Here is a 17,093-nt window from a genome sequence, read left to right as displayed (position 1 = left end):
CTATTTTTAAAATTATGATATAATAACTCATGTGCTTCTTCATTAACACATTAAATAATAAGATCTAGCAGTAGTTCTCATTACTACCTTGACTTTGAAGAAGGGATGAGCATAAGTAATACATCTGTAACATCCATAATACAATATGAAAAGAGCCGTAATTTCTTTTGGTGACAAAGTCACATGTCATGCCAATACTGCTGTGGTTTGTTACCAACCGCATACTTTTCAATAAGTGGTTAGTAAATCGGTAATTTATTTTTAATCCACAGATTCCCCTCCTCCCACAGATTAGGAACATTTCACTTGCTTCAATGTCTCTGTTTCAGCCAGAACAGTTATTCTCAGGGCAGGCCTTCAGAGCTCTCTTTCTAAAACGCAGATCATAACCAGTCACTTCCCTGTGTACTGCGGAATACAATGTGGGTCCCAATTGTCCACAGTGGCATTCTCCTCCAGGAGTGTAGAAATGGAGCTCATTAAAAAAGCAAATTTTCTGGACCTACAGTGATTCTGCAGGTTGGGGTGAGCCTAGGACTCTGACTTTTAAACATGACTATAAAGTAGTCTTGCACTAGTGGCCTGCAGATAAGACTTTGCAAAGCAGGATCAAATCCAAACTTGTATGCATCACCTGCAACCCCCTTCACAGCCTGCCTCACCACATCCTCCTTCCAGTTTCTACTCACAGGATTATTCACGTTCTCCAAATAGCCCCCATACTTCCCATCTTCCTCTCTGGGGACCCCCTTCCCTCTTCATTCCTCCTGCTCCCCACCATGCATACATTTCTCTGCTTAAATCCTACTCATTCTTCAAGTCTCAACTCCAGTGTGACCTTCTCTCTGAAGCCTCCCCAGCTTTCTCACTCAGACTGAAAGAATCTCGTTTTCCCTGACACTTTTTTTTTTTTAGTTTGTTTATTTTGAGAGAGACAGAGAGTACAAGTCAGGGAGGGGCAGAGAGAGGGAGGGAAAAAGACTCCCACACAGGCTCCGCATTGTCAGCGAGGAGCTGGAAGCTGGGCTTGAACCCACCAACCTTGAGATCATGATCTGAGCTGAAATCAAGAGTCAGTTGACTGACTGAGCCACCCAGGCACCTCTCCCTGACACTTTCTAATCACATTCTATGTAATTATGCCAGGCCTCCACAAATGCAGAAGGCCTCAAACTCAGAGCTTCCTGAAAGATTGCTGTGAATTCATTCAGCAAGCAACATACACCATGGAGAAGGAGGGAGAAATTATTGAGCAGCAATTAGGCACGGGAGGTCATAAGAGGAATCTGACAAGGCCCTTACTTTCAAAGGGTTAATGTTCTCCCATTCATCTTCTTTACTCTTCATCTACTCTAGCCTATTTGTAATAGTCCTGAAGTCACTTCTCTAACTACGTCAGCCCACGCTAATCTTTTCTACTTTCATCTCTGTGACAGAATCATGCTGTTTTCCTTTTTATCTATCTATCTATCTATCTATCTATCTAGCCAGCCAGCCATCATTTATTGAGCTCCTAGCATTGCGCTGCAATGTGCTAGACAATGTGATATACTACCTGTGAACAGCCCTAGTACCCGCCCCCACAGTTCTTAGAGTGTCGTTAACTGCTCTCTCACTGCCATTTTTGTCTCCTGGTTAGGCTGGAAGTTCTTTGAAATCAGGGAACGTTTTGTAGTTTTTTGCAGTCTTTACTGCATCAAGCACATCACTGGCCCAGCGAGTGTTCCAAAAGCCCAGGGAAGAGTGAGTAAAATACTTGTTTTCCACGCCTCCTTTCCCATTCAGATAGGAAAGCCTGATTTCCCATCAGAGTCCCTTACCTGATACTGCTAAACTGAAGGGGAAAAAGCCTCTTTGCAGTACCCTGGAGAAAGCTCCTTTGGGAGCTGGAGATGGAAGTTTGACTCTCCTCTCAGAAAAGCAAGTCCCAAGAGCACAAACAGCAGCTCCCGGCAAGCTGTTGCTATGACACATCCGTTGCTAAGAGAAAGAGGCGGTGCCTCTGCTGAGATTGACAAGACACCACCACCAATACAGTGTCCGCTCCCTGGCCCGCTCCTTAAGAGCAGACTTGTGATTGGTTGCCGTAATGTGGACGTCACGCATCTTGAACTAGGGCCAGCTCAGTTTTCCACCGGCCGGGAAGGAGTTGTGCGATGTGGCTTCCTGTATAGAGGGTGGTGGCTTGGCTTGACCCCAGGACGGACAGCCTTGCCCTCACCAGGTGCAACAGTACCCAAAGATGAATCCGTCTAGGGTGTGATCTCTAGCAGCAGGGAGTGAAGGCTGGGAGGAAGATTGAGGGCTCCAACCCCCTTAGGACAGCTCGGCTTCCCCCATCGGCGGTTGGGGCGGGGTAGCCGTCCCAGGAATCTGCCCTAGATTCCGATGTGAAAGATAAAATCTGGCTGGATCGGGTGTCGTGAGTGTCCCAGAATTCTGATGTGTTACATTTTCCTCTTGCCAAATAGTTTTTGTATAGTTTGACTCATACTGGAAGTCTCAGGGGGAGAAGATTAAATCCCTTAGTAACTCTAAGGTTCATTTTATCTGTGGTTATGGGTCCTACGGGATTCACACAGTGAAGTTCCTCTCCCTGAACGTTGTTTCCCTCTTTCCGTTAAAAAATAATTAAAACTGCCTAATTTGTAAGCTGGCAGAATTTAATAAAGTAATACAATTGACTGCAGTAATTAGTCCAAATTGATTTCTTTAAAAAATACTCTTTAAAAAAAATGTTTATTTATTTATTTTGAGAGAAAGTGGACATCCATATGTGAGTATGGGGGGGGGGGCAGAGAGAGAGGAGACAGGGAATCCCAAGCAGGCTCCACACTGTCAGCACACACCCCCATGTGGGGCTCAATCCCATGAACCATGAGATCATGACCTGAGCCCAAATCAAGAGTCGGAGGCTTAACTGACTGAGCCTCCCAGGTGCCCCCAAATTAATTTTTTACACCCAATCTAAATGAAAATATTTAATTGAGAAGAGGCGTACAGATTCGTGACATTTGAGAAAATGATCCTATGACTTCACACGGTGTGTAGAAAGATCATATATATTCTTCCAAATTTCTGAAGAATTTGTTTTGTGAAATGCTAATAAATTTTACTAAGGAAATCATTTTTAAAAACTAGGAGGAGGACTTATCATGTTGACATTGTGACAACCTTTCCCCAGGCTCTTCTACACCCTGACACTGAAAGATTACTTTTCCTTGGGCTCAGGGTGAGTCTTCTTTTCTTACTCTGTACTCTCCTGTTGGCATATCTGGTCCCCTTAGCTTTTGCCATCCTGCAAAGCACATCAGTGACTTCCATTTCTGTATTTTCAGCCTTATACATCTTTTAAATTTCTTTCAGACCTGATTTTCCACTACCTACTGGACATTTTAAAATACATATCTAGCTTAGTTCATGGTGTTTAATAGTTGCTAGATGAAGATATTAAATGAATAATTTCTGTGCCACAGGCATCACAATTTAGCAGAGGCAAAAGTCAACTCATTGTCTTTCAGATATCTTTGAGGTACTTTTGGAAACTTTTTCCCCTCTATTTTCTACTTTAGGTAATAGTATCCATTGCTCATGGGTTTGCGAAGCTAGAAATCTGAGAATCACTCCTGACTCCCAGTACTCAACAGTAAACATGTCACTAAGTCCTGTCATTTTCCTTTCCTAAATTATCTCTCAAATAGTCTCTTCTTAGCCATCCTCACCGCCTCTGCCATATCTCAGGAAGGCCCTGTTTCTCACCTAGATGGTAGTAATAGTCTCTTGATTTGTTCTGTTTCCTCCTCTCAAATTGATTTGCCAAGTTGCCACGGTGTTCTACAACAGAGATTCAATCTTGACATCACCTTGCCTAAATATTCTCAATTTGGCATATGAAACCCACTACAAATATAGTCCTGAAAGATGCTTTAAAGATATCTAGGAGATAATGAGTTATTTTTCTAACCTCATTTCGTGTCTCTCTCTTCTGTTCGACCCATGTTTTAGTCCAGTGCTTCTCAAGTGAAACCCCTAAGAGCCAAGGGGCCTGAAACCACAGGGTTTGATGATGATAGGCCGATGATAAGAGTTACAGCTTGAAACAGACTTCTGAAATCGGGATGTATTTGTTTCATATAAAGAATGCATGAACTTTTTGTATTCTTCACAAATATATTCATGTTTATTTTCGTGCTTATTTTTTTTATTTATGTAAATAATCTCTACACCCAACGTGGGACTTGAATTCACAACCCCAAGATCAAGAGTCTCATGCTCTTCTGACTCAGCCAGCTAGGTGCCCTTTTTTTCATTTTTAAAATGTCTAAAATCTCTATTCAATGCTGTATGTCAGTCACATTTCAATAAAACTGGGGAAAATGTCTAAAATTACTATTAACTAAAATTGACATGAAGTTGAATAAACTCAGAGAAGCCCCAGGCAGCTGGGACACGCTTGTCTTGTGGTTTTCCATAGCCACTAGCATACTGCTGCACAGGCCCAGGGATTTGTCCCACGATGAGAGGCAGGGGGCTCTCTACTGCTCCCCCCGTATGCCACGCCCTTTAATAACTGTGCATCCATTCATCCCACACCTCTATTTCTATCTCTACCTCAATCTGTAGTGCCTTTCTTCATCTTCATTACCTGGTAAACGCCTATTTATTTTTCAAGACCCAACTCAAATATCACCTTCTCTGTAAAGCCATCCAGGCATCCAACAGAATGAGTCACTCTTTTCTCTCTTTTTCCATTATAGCAAGTATGACTTGTTTATATGGATTCCTACCCCCCCCCCCACTGGATTTCAGGGTAGGGATAGTATCTCATTCCTTTATATCTCTATTGTTTAGCATGGCAACATAAAATATACGTTGAATTATTTAATTGATTATTCTTGAGAACAAATCTAGAAAAAGCTATCTAACAAAAGACTATCAGGCTGATCTAACAAAAGTGTCTTTGCATTCTTCCAAAAAATTTCCTTTTCTTAAAAAAAAAATTCATAATCCTTTGCAGTCAAATTTAAGGAAGTAAAGATCATAACCTTGTGATTTGGATGAGACATCAAGCCTTTTTGTCATGTTTTCTTTAGAGATACCCTAAGGGGATGACCATCGGAGGAATGAGTCATAACTCATGATACCCAGAAAGTCAGAAATTAAGTGGAAAATGTTTAGTAATTTCTTCATTTTACAAGTTTAAATTACAAATGATTGACTGAATATCTGTTCTTTCATGGGAGTGCTCAGAAATGAAGCATTCTTATGGTGACTAGTGAACACGGATATGCTCTCCAGGAGATGCTGAATTAAATTTGCCTAAAATGTGAAGATATTTAAAAATTAGTTTCAGGGGTGCCTGGGTGGCTCAGTCGGTTAAGCGTCCAACTTCGGCTCAGGTCATGATCTTGCAGTCCGTGAGTTCGAGCCCCGCATTGGGCTCTGTGCTGACAGCTCAGAGCCTGGAGCCTGTTTCAGATTCTGTGTCTCCTTCTCTCTCTGGCCCTCCCCCGTTCATGCTCTGTCTCTCTCTGTCTCAAAAATAAAAGAATAAACAACAACAACAAAAAATTAGTTTCAGTCTTACTAGTTGAGTAAAAATGTAATGAGTCAAGAATTTGTAGCTGAAAATACTTCTCTGATTATTTAAGTTCATTTTGATAAGTTTCAGATTGGATTTACCGAAGGGTAATCTGACAAATTAGATACAAGGCGGCTCTTTGCTATTTGTTATTTTAGTGAATGACCCTCCCACCCCCTTTTTAAGAATTTTTTAAAAAGAGCTCAGAAACTAGGGGTTGAAGACCCTGAATAGGAGTCATTATTATTTTTTTTTCCTGCATCAGTGTGCCTGGGAGGGAGAGAGGGTGGGAGGGAAGGAAGGGGTCCTTGTTTGAACCCTAAACTGCTGGGATTCCAACCAAACCAAGTAGCCTCCAACTGATAGTCTGAGAAGCGCTTAGTAGACATCTCAGGCACACGTTCAAAACGCACTCCTATTTTCTCCCCACTGAGCTGCTCGTCCTGCAGTCTGCTTCACCTCAGTTGATGGCAATTCCATCTTTATGGCTGTGCAGGCAAAACCCAAGAGTTGTCCTTGACTCCTTTGCTTTCATCTCTCATCCTTTTGGATATATTTTTAACATTGCAGCCAGAGGGATACACCTTTAAAACATATGACAAAACACGCCAGTCGTCTGCTTGAAACCCTCCAATGGCTCCCATTTCACGCTACGTGAAAGCCAAAGTCCTCACAGTGGCCTACAGTTGTGGTCCAGCATAACCCAGCCCCTGCGACTGGCCTCATTTCCCACCAGTCCTCTCTGTGGTTCACACTGCTGCAGACACACTGGCCTTCTTGGGGTTACCCGAACATACCAGGCACACGTCTGCTTTACGTTGACTGTTCCCTCTGCTGGAATACTTAAAGTAGGGATCTTTCAAATTTTTCGCGAAAATGTTAACTTCTCAATGAGGTCTATCTCCACGCTATCTGAAATGGCATCTTCTCAACATTCCTCATTGTCTTTCTGATTTATTTTTTTCCCACAGCATCTATCACCTTGTAACACACTCTATAATGTACTAATTATGTACTATAATGTATACTCTATACATGTACTAATTATGGTCATTGACTGTTTTTGTCCACTCAAATGTAAACTTACAAGGGCAGATTTTTTTTTGTCTTTTTTACTGCAGCATCCCCCATGCCTGAATTTCTGCCTGGCATATAGAAGATACACCACATATGGGGCGCCTGGGTAGCTCAGTTGGTTAAGCGCTCAACTCTCTCTCTTGTTTTAAAAATAGGATTGAGGATATTTTCATTTTTTAAAATTATTTTATTTTATTTTTTTGAGACAGAGAACACATGAGCAGGGGAGAGGGGCAGAGGAAGAGAGAGAGAGACAGAGAGAGAGAGAATCTCCATGCACAGCGTGGAGCTGGACAGAGGTACTCAATCCCACGACCTGACCCTGGGATCATGACCTGAGCCAAAATCAAGAGTTGGAAGCTCAATTGACTGAGTGTCCAACTCTTGATTTCAGCTCAAGTCACGATCTCATAGTTGTGAGTGAGATCAAGTTCTGTGTAGGCTGTGTGCTGGGCAGGGAGTCTGCTTAGGATTCTCTCTCTCCCTGGGTGCCTGGGTGGCTCTGTGGGTTGAACGTCTGAGTCTTGGTTTCAGCTCAGGTCATGAAATCATGGCTTCGTGGGTTCGAGCCCCACATCGGGCTCCACACTGACAGTTCAGAGCCTGCTTGGGATTCTCTCTCTCTCTCTCTCTCTCTCTCTGCCCCTCCCCCACTCATACTGTCTCCCTCTTAAAATAAATACACAAACTTTAAAACAAAAAAGGTTCTTTCCTTGTCTCTGTCCCTCCCTACTCATGTATGTGTGCCCGTGCATTCTGTTTCTCTGAAAAATAAATTTAAAAAATATATAAATAAATAAATAAATAAATAGGAAGATATACCATATAATATTCAATAAATTATTTGGAACAGCTACTTTGGAGAAAAATTTGAAAGTATCTATTAAAGCTGAGAATGTACATAGCCTATCATCTAGCAATTCTACTCCTGGATATTTACCCTAGAGGAACTCTTACATACATGAATGAGGAAATGGTACATCGATGTTTACTTCAGAATTTCGGTGTGATGGCCAAAGATAGAAATAACCTAAATGTCCTTTAGGTGGGAAATGGATACTGTTTTTATTTAGTCAATAAATTACCATAAAGCTGCTAAAATAAACAAACTTGCATGGACATAGCTTGGAACCAAAATGGAGAGGTAAACGTTGCAGACTACATACAGAGCAATGCCATCTTTGGGAACAAAAACACACAGGAGTGATTTCTATTTATTACGGGTATGTGTATGTGAGAAAATAACTATGGCGGTGATTTATACCAATTCGTGACAGAAGGTTACACTTGGGGAGGGATGGTTAACTTTATAATGTTTTATTTCTTGTAAAATAGAAAGACTGGAAATAAATCAAATGACCTGTAAAATTTGTTGAATTTGGGGGCCATGAGTATTTTTATTATTTGTTGTACTTTTCTGCATTTGCAGTTTTCTTAAAATTAAAAAATCTTCTAGACTGTAAGATCTTTAAGAGCAGGAACTATGTTTTATTCATATTTCTATCCATAGGACCTAATATTCTTAATAGAATGTACAAGATTGTTGGGGCGCCTGGGTGGCTCAGTCAGTCAAGCGTCTGACTTCAGCTCCAGTCATGATCTCGTGGTCTGTGAGTTCAAGCCCCACATCAGGCTCTGTGCTGACAGCTCAGGGTCTGGAGCCTGCTTCAGATTCTGTATCTCCCTCTCTCTCTGTCCCTCCCCCACTCATGCTCTGTCTCTCTCTCAATAATAAACATTAATTTTTTTTTAACGTTTATTTATTTTTGAGACAGAGAGAGACAGAGCATGAACAGGGGAGGGGCAGAGAGAGAGGGAGACACAGAATCTGAAACAGGCTCCAGGCTCTGAGCTGTCAGCACAGGGCCCAACACGGGGCTCGAACTCACGGACCGTGAGATCATGACCTGAGCCGAAGTCAGATGCTTAACCGACCAAGCCACCTAGGCACCCCTCAATAATAAACATTAAAAAAAATTAGAAAAAAGAATATAGGAGATTGTTGAATATATGTGTTGATAAGTAAACATTTTAATTTTAAAAGAAGAGAAGGAATTAAGGGGGAAAGATGAGTATATAAAGATATTAAGAGAAAGGTGAAAAATATTTGGGGTTGACATATGTGTGACTTAACACTCATGCTACCTGAGAACTTCATCTGGACCTTGAAACAGGATTTTGGAGACAGTAAGAAGATAAAGATGTGAAAAAGCTCTCTTTTATTCATCAGATGCAAAGAATACTGTAGGTATTCATTAGTTACTGTGGTAATGTTTCCCAATTCCCAACAGATATTAATCTGTGGGATTCAGGAACAACACAAAAATGAAATTCCTGAGATCATGTTATTTTGTATTTTTCCTAACACTTTATTTATATGTTTTTGAAATATAATGAGTAACCATAATAATGAACAATGAATCATTTTCTTGTGATAGGGTTATACTAAAAGTTCCAGAGCTTTATTATTATTATATTTATAATATATATATAATATATTATATATTATTTTTTTAAAAAATATAATAGGGGTGCCTGGGTGGTTCAGTCCGTTGAGCGTCTGACTTTGGCTCAGGTCATGATCTTGCAGTTCGTGATTTTGAGCCCCGTGTCAGGCCCTGTGCTGACAGCTCAGAGCCTGGAGCCTGTTTCAGATTCTGTGTCTCCCTCTCTCTCTGACCCTCCCCAATTCATACTCTGTCTCTCTCTGTCTCAAAAATAAATAAACGTTAAAAAATAAAAATTAAAAAAAAAAACAGTGGAGTCTTGATTTTGGCTTAGGTCATGATCTCATGGTTTGTGGGTTCGAGCCTTGAGACAGACTCTATGCTGATTGTGTGGATCCTGCTTGGGCTTCTCTGTCTCCTTTGCTCTCTGCCCCTCCCCTGCTCTCTCTCTCTCTCTCTCTCTCAAAAATAAGCATTTTTTTTTAAAAAAAAGATAATAAAAGCATGGTGTAAGGTTTATTATTATTATGAATAATATTGGACAAGATTGTGTATTTCAATTACATGCAGCAGTGATCACTACTTATTACAGACATTTCATTAAAGAAGTCACTAAAAAAAGAAAGCATTAATGCAAAATAAATTCTAAATAAAAATCATTGTTTTTAAATGTTTTTAATGTTTATTTTTGAGAGAGAGAGAGAAAGACAGTGCGAGTAGGGGAGAGGCAGAGAAAGAGGGAGACACAGAATCCGAGGCAGGCTTCAGGCTCTGAGCTGTCAGCACAGAGCCCGACACGGGGCTCAAAATCACGAACGGCGAGATCATGACCTGAGCCGAAGTCAGATACTTAACGAAATGAGCCACCCAGGCGCCACTAAATAAAAAATCATTTTTAAAAATAAAAAATTAACACTTAAAAAGTTATTCTTCAAATGATAATTTAAAACACATAAAATATTGTCTTATCCAACAGATTTGATCTTTGTTTTGTGACAAAGATTCCAGATAAGGAAAAATTTCTCTCACTCTGTGATGTTGGTTTAGTTTTTTTGTTTTGTGTGTGTGTGTGTGTGTGTGTGTGTGTGTGTGTTTACAGAGGGAGGGGTGGGGAGGAGAAGAGGGGCAGAGAGAGAGAGAATCTTATGCAGGCTCCACATTCAGCACGGAGCTGAAGTGGGGCTCTATCCCACGACACTGGGATCATGACCTGAGCCGAAATCAAGAGTCCGATACTGAACCCGACTGAGGCACCCAGGCACCCCAATGTTGGTTTAGTTTTATGAAGCGCTTCCAAAAGCATTACCCAGTTGGGCATTAGGGCATACGTTGCTTTATATAAACTCATTTACTTTTTCAGCAGTGAAAATATTTTGTCTGTTTTACAAAGAACTATATCTTTTAGTACATATTCTAACACAAATTGCAGCAAACATGATGGGACTATATTCGAATAATGTAATATTTGGATCTCCTAGCAAGATCAACCACATACATAAAAAAAAAAAAAGAAAGAAAAAGAAATATGTTGACATTACCAATTTAGGGAGTTATTTTTCTTACAAAATTTGGTATTTCTTGAAATACCATCCATAGGATTAGCACAATGTATTCTATGTATATAAACATATTAATGTTTATTTTATTTGCAACAAGTACTCGCCAGTAAGGCCAGGAACACACGCTTATAACATGACAGCAATAACAAGCAAGATGGATTAGATCTTAACTGCTGCCGTCTAATGTGCTCTTGTCATGCTTTCCAGAGATGTTGACCTTCATCTTTGACTGTACACGTCAGCATTTCCTGTCTTCCTTTTGATTTGATGTCAGTACATTCCTTTGAGTCAATAATATTATTATGTTGATCGTTGAGGTTTAATTTTCCCCTCTACGTTGTTTTGGCCCCTTTGTCAAAAATCAAAGACCGTACACAGAGAAAAACAGTACAGCATAGGGAAAATAGTCAATAATATTGTAATAACATTGTCTGCTGACAGACGGTGACTACACTTACCACGGTGAGCACTGAGTAATGAATAGAATTGTAGAATTGTTATGGTGTTATGGTGTAGAATTGTATGGCAAAACTAATACAACATTGTGTGTCAACTGTACCTCAACAATAAAAAAAATGGGAGACATAACCGAGTACAAAATAAGTGAAATACTAATTTCACATTAAAAAAGCAAAAGAGAAAAGGGGAGAAAAATAAATTGATCATATACATGTGTGGATCTATTTCTGGATTCTTTCATCTGTTCCATTGTCTATGTATATTCTATATGTCCATAGACTCTATATGTCTCTTTTTATGAATACCAAACTGTCTTGCTTATATAGCTTTATAATAAATCTTAAAATCAGGTGAGGCAAGTTCTCCAATTTTGTCCTTATTTTTAAAAGTTGCTGTGGTTAGGGGCACCTGGGTGGCTCAGTCGGTTAAGCATCTGACTCTTGATTTTGGCTCATGACATGATCCCACAGTTCGTGAGATTGAGCCCCGTATGGGGCTCCACACTGACAGAGTGGGACCTGCTTAAGATCCTTGCTCTCTCCCTCTCTCTCTGCCCCTCCCCCGGCTTGTGTGTGCACGCTCTCTCTCTCTCTCTCTCAAAATAAATAAATAAACATTTTTAAAAAATTGCTGTGGTTATTCTTGGCTCTTTGTGTTTACATGTTAATTTTAGAATCAGCTTGTCAATTTCTACAAAACAGCTTTTTGGAATTTTGATTGGGATTGGGTTGAAACTATAAATGAATTTGGTGAGAATTATATTAATAATATTGAGTCTTGCAATCCATGAACATGGTTGATCATTTCATTAATTTAGATCTTTCAAAAATATAAAAACAGATCAATAGTTACAGGCACATAAAATATGCCAGGCAAAGTATTATGTGCTTCATATGTATACTATTAAAATTTATCATTCCTTTCATTTGACAGATTATACATAGAAGGAAATGGGGAGGTGGAGAGACTTAGTAATTCCCCACAGTCAGTTAGTAAATGGTATAAAAGGGAATGTGGGCCCCCATTTGTCTGACTCAACTTTCTTCAGTTTACTTAACTCAGCTCCAACTAGGGTTAAGTGAGGGTCATCATTTATGCCTGTGAACCTCTCCAAAGTTGAGATTGTTCTTGAACAATCAGGCATTTCAAACTCCCACTGTTATGAAGACTTCACTGTTACGGTAAGGAGATAGTGTTAAATCATGTGAAGGCATACAAGACATTAGAGATTAAATTATATTTTCCAAATTGCACTTGAGAATCAAGTGTGCCAATTGGGCACTTTTGAATATCTATCTTGTTCACAGCACCTGGGATTCAGGTTTATGAGCAGCATAAAATTCTTGTACTCCATTGCAAGAAAAGATACTTCTGTGTATAAATTATCGATGCAAACTGGTTTAGGATTTGAAGAAAGGTTTTATAAAATGTATTAAAAGATCTGACAGCTCTTGATATAATTTGGGGCAATTATCTGTTATGGATATTCAGTGACTTTCACAAATTTATCCATGGCAAAAAAAAAAAAAAATCAAAACAAACCTGATGCGGTTGTATTTAAAATTAATCAAAGTTCCTGATCTCTTTCTGACAAGTCAACTTAGGTTTAATTTTTAAAAAGAATTCGTGAAGAAAGAGGTTATAGTGGAAGATCTACTTTTAAAGAAAAAAAGATTGGATGACACTTTATAAACATGGTAAGGCAGGCTTTATTTAGGACCATCCTGATAGTTACAGGGACCCCTGCAATGGGATTTTACAGTGGGGAAAGAGAGATGAGGCTGAACTGGTAATACAGCATGGGCAAGTGGGAATTGATAGCCCAGGAGCAGGACAGGGGTCAGTGAATGGAAAATTACCAAGAGAAAACAAGATCAGGGGAGTTTTGGCTAAACCCACCTAACAGGACTCTCGCTGAAAACGGCCAGGGTGACCAGACTTCATGGGGGCTGGTGGAGGGTGAGGAACACAATTACATACTGAAGATGATCAGATATTGGGGGCGGGGGTGTTGGTTAAACTGACTTGGCAAGGTTCTTGCTAAAACTGGATTTTACAAAAAAATGTAATCCTAGGCACAGCTGAGCTTAGGAGGTTTAGCAGTCTGGCTAATGTTTGGCCACACAATCTTCATCACTACCTCAAGTATGTCCAGAGTCCAGCTTTTATTTCTTCTAAGAGCTTTCCAGGGCTCTTTCTGTCCCCAGCACCCAGCCTAGTGGAGTCTAATTAACTGCTTACAAGCAATTCTGCAAAGCTGGAAGGCCTAGAGAGGGTAAAAGGCTCAGGCTTGAAAAGACTTACAAATTTCACACGATTTCCCCCGTTTGCAGACCTCAGAATGGACGGCTGCTGGAGAGCACTGAGCACTCACCCGCAGCCAGGCCCTTTACACCCATTCTCAGGTCTACCCCCACCCCACAAGCGTGTGAGAGCCTTCGGCCAGGAGGGGAGGCCCCTTTGCGGTCGGAAGCCTCGAGCCCACGCACTTTTTTGCACCTACCTCGCCGAAGCCCCTGAGCACTGGAGAAACCCGAGTAGGGCTATGCGGGTTGTTTACAGGAACCGGGAGGGGCGTGAAAGGGTGCCCGAGACCCGGACCGCTCCGGGCTCGTTCGGAGGCCTCCTTCGCACCACCTGGCCCGCTGAAAGACTACCCAGAAAGGGCGTGGAAAAGAGTGGGACAAAGGGGAGGAGGGTCACGAGTCAAAGCGGCGGCGGGGAGGATGCCACCGCCGGCGACTCACGGCCTCCGGGCTCCAGTTGGACCGGGTTAAGCAGAGCTTCAGAGGCTTCTAGAGCGGCGCGCGAACCTGCCGCTCCTCCTGCAGCGCAGAAGACCTGACACCCCCCTGCCTGACCCGCTGACAGCGCCACCCCCCCCCCCAGGTGAGTCGAGCCCGGTACCGCCCGGAGGCATCAGGTGTCGTGGGAACGGCGCCCGCGGAGTGCAGGGAGGGACCGCGATGTTGGGAGCCGTCGGTGACACACTGCGAGAGGGTCAGGACCCCCGGACGTCGGCGCCATGGAAGGGACGAAGGTGGGAGCGGAGTGCGAGCTGCAGCGGTTCCGCACAGCGCCCGCTCGGCAGCCTGCCCAAGGTCAGTGGGGTAGGTGGGGGGCCCCCGGCTGGGGTCAGCCCGCACCCCAGCTGCGCGGGCTGGAGGCTCTGCAGCGCAACCCCCGTCCAGGCCTTCGCCCACCCGGAAGCCTGAGGCAGGGACCCCAAGAGCTGAAGCCACCTGCGGCCAGAGTCTTGCCCTGGAAGAGCTGGGGAGGGGTTTGCCGTCTGGGGGACGGCCAGGGGCTCAGGGATGGTCCAGAAGTTGCGCAGCCAGCGTCTCGTGACTCGAGTGGCCTTTACTAGCGGCGTGGGGGGCGGATGGAAATGGGGGTGCTCAGCCGGGACCCCTGCGCGGGGCGAAAGCGGCCTCCAGCCAAGCTGGGCCGTCCGAAGTTGCTGGTGACGCGGAGGCCTGGGAGGAGGGCCGGCTGCGGCTGCACCTGCCAGCGCAAGGTCAGCGGGGACGCTGCTGCGGGGGTGGCAGGGGTGAAGAGAGGAGTTTTGAGTCTGATGGAGTGAGACAGCGCTTCTGAAGAAACGAGGTTGCGTTCCTTTGTCAAGTGAGGTTTTTACTATTCACACATATTCCCTGGTTTTCTCTCATTTTCTGCAGCTGAATCCAGTTAAGCGTCTCATCTCCGTGAATAAACAGCCTCTATGTGTCAGTTTGTAGATTGTAAGAGCGCGTCTGATACCGCGGATAGGCTCTCTCCTGCCGGGCGTCTCCACCTACCCCGCATCCTGCGTGGCGCCCCCGGGTGGCTGTGAAGGGTGGTTGGCGGGCACTCCTTCGGCGCCTCGGGGTCCGGACACCTGGCACTTTTTAAAGTGCACCCCAGGAAGGGCTTGTGTGACTTTGGGAAAGCCAACGTTTGCAGCAAGTGTAGCGGCCGGTCCTTGTGAATGAAATTCCTTGCTTCCGGGACAGCTTGGTGCCATAAATTGATTGCCGTTGTCTCATTTTCTCTTTGTTCCTGTGGGTTGCTGTTACACGGCGTGTCTACTTGAAAGTTTACTTTTCCCTGTATCAAAATAGAAAGGGCTTAGTGTGTCCTCAAGTCTGTAATTTACCAACATGCACTATTATTACCTGCTTCATTACTAATGGTTAGTCACGTGAGAGTTGTGATGAACATAAAATCATGTTCCTTTTAAGTCCCATTTATGAAGTCTCTAACTGCTGGTTTTTGAAGAAGGAAATAAAATGTTCTTGAATGAAAATCTTAAGGGATTAATAGCTTTTTTTCTCTCCCCTACGTCTTTACCTGAGAATTTCCGTACTCATACTTTGACAGGCGTTTTAAGACGTAAGAACCATACTTGAATGAGTTCGATCATAATTATTGCATTGTGAAGGTATTGCATATTGTATTTTCATGCCATTGTAAATAGGCTTTATGCTTTGCTGACTCAGCAGTCTTCTTGTTAATCTTTTTATTAATCAAGATTTTTAAAAGCTTCCCCGTGGCTAGTTTTTATAGCCAATATCTATTATTTGGAGCTGTTGGGTTTGCTAAGAATGTTTGAATCAGAATCAACTGTGGGATTCTGTATTTGGAAAGCAGTGTATTACCTAAACAGTGACTTGTTAGAGGTTGTATTATTATAGTTTGGTTTAATCCCTCCCCCACCTTGATCTCTGAGCAGAAGTCACTGTAACAGCATCACACAGAGCCAGCCTTTCTCTTCTACATGGAAGAACTCTACTCTGCCAGGTGGTTGGGGGTATTTTATTTTGAACAGGTTTCCATAATATTAATATTGGTCGGAGTGAAAATCCAAGATAAGCCCCTGCTTCTGGAGTGATGTCTTTGTCATTTTGGATTGGAAATGCTGACTACAAAGACAATAAAATTAGCCCCATCTAGTTTCAAAGAGATAAAAGAGATAATAGATACGAGGTACTTTGAAAAGTAAAATGTGCTACATATATATAAGGCCCTCAATAAGAGTCAAATGCAAGTGATATGGCTGATTGCGATTTGGACTTAAATTAAGCTCCTGCATTCCCCTTCATACAACAGGTAAGTTTCCTGAGCCTCCGTTGCCCCTTAAGAATCTTGTTGCCTGTTCAGGAAGCTGACCTGGCTGTTTGGGCCATAGGGAGAGTGAGGCTGCTTGCTCAGGGTTGGAACCACTGCTAGGGCTTTATTTGCATTTGTATTTAATCAGAATACATGAGGATAGGTATTGTTATTACTATTTTGCAGAAGAGAAAACTGAGGCTCAGAGAGGCTGAGTGACTTATCTAAGGTCACAGAGGTGTCAAGTTGTAGAACCGATTTTAGACACCAAACACGGTTTTAGTTCTCTGCACCACATCTTGCTACCTTTAACTCCGGTTTTAAACTTATTTTGATAATATGGTGAAACGTTAAGTATCACTGCACAGGGGTGCCTGGGTGGTTCAGTTGATTGAGCGTCTGACTTTGGCTCAGGTCATCATCTCGCGGTTCACAAGTTCAAGCCCCACGTCCGGCTCTGTCCTGACAGCTCAGAGCCTGGAGCCTGCTTCGGATTCTCCGTCTCCCTCTCTGCACTTCACCACTCACACTGTCTCTCTCTCTGTCTCTCTCTCTCTCTCTCAAAAATAAGCATTAAAAAAAATTTTTTTAAGTATCACTGCAGGAAAAATGGCCATATCTTCATATATACAAAATTTTGCCTGTTATTTCAGGGTCCACCTACCTTCTAAAACCATTACATAGGCTTGCAGGTCACCCTGTTCTAACTACCTCTGTCACGGAATGAGGCAGAAAGTGTATACATACATATATATATGTACATACAATCATTTACTAATAGGAGTAGCCCTTGAGGGCAGTAACTTTCAACCAGGTGAAAATTTACTTAGTAATTGAAACAAATTCTAACAAACAAAATTCTAATTGATTCTGTAAATATCT

Source organism: Lynx canadensis, chromosome C1 (genome assembly GCF_007474595.2).
Source record: "Lynx canadensis isolate LIC74 chromosome C1, mLynCan4.pri.v2, whole genome shotgun sequence".
Lineage (NCBI taxonomy): Eukaryota > Metazoa > Chordata > Mammalia > Carnivora > Felidae > Lynx > Lynx canadensis.
This window is presented reverse-complemented; position numbering follows the sequence as displayed.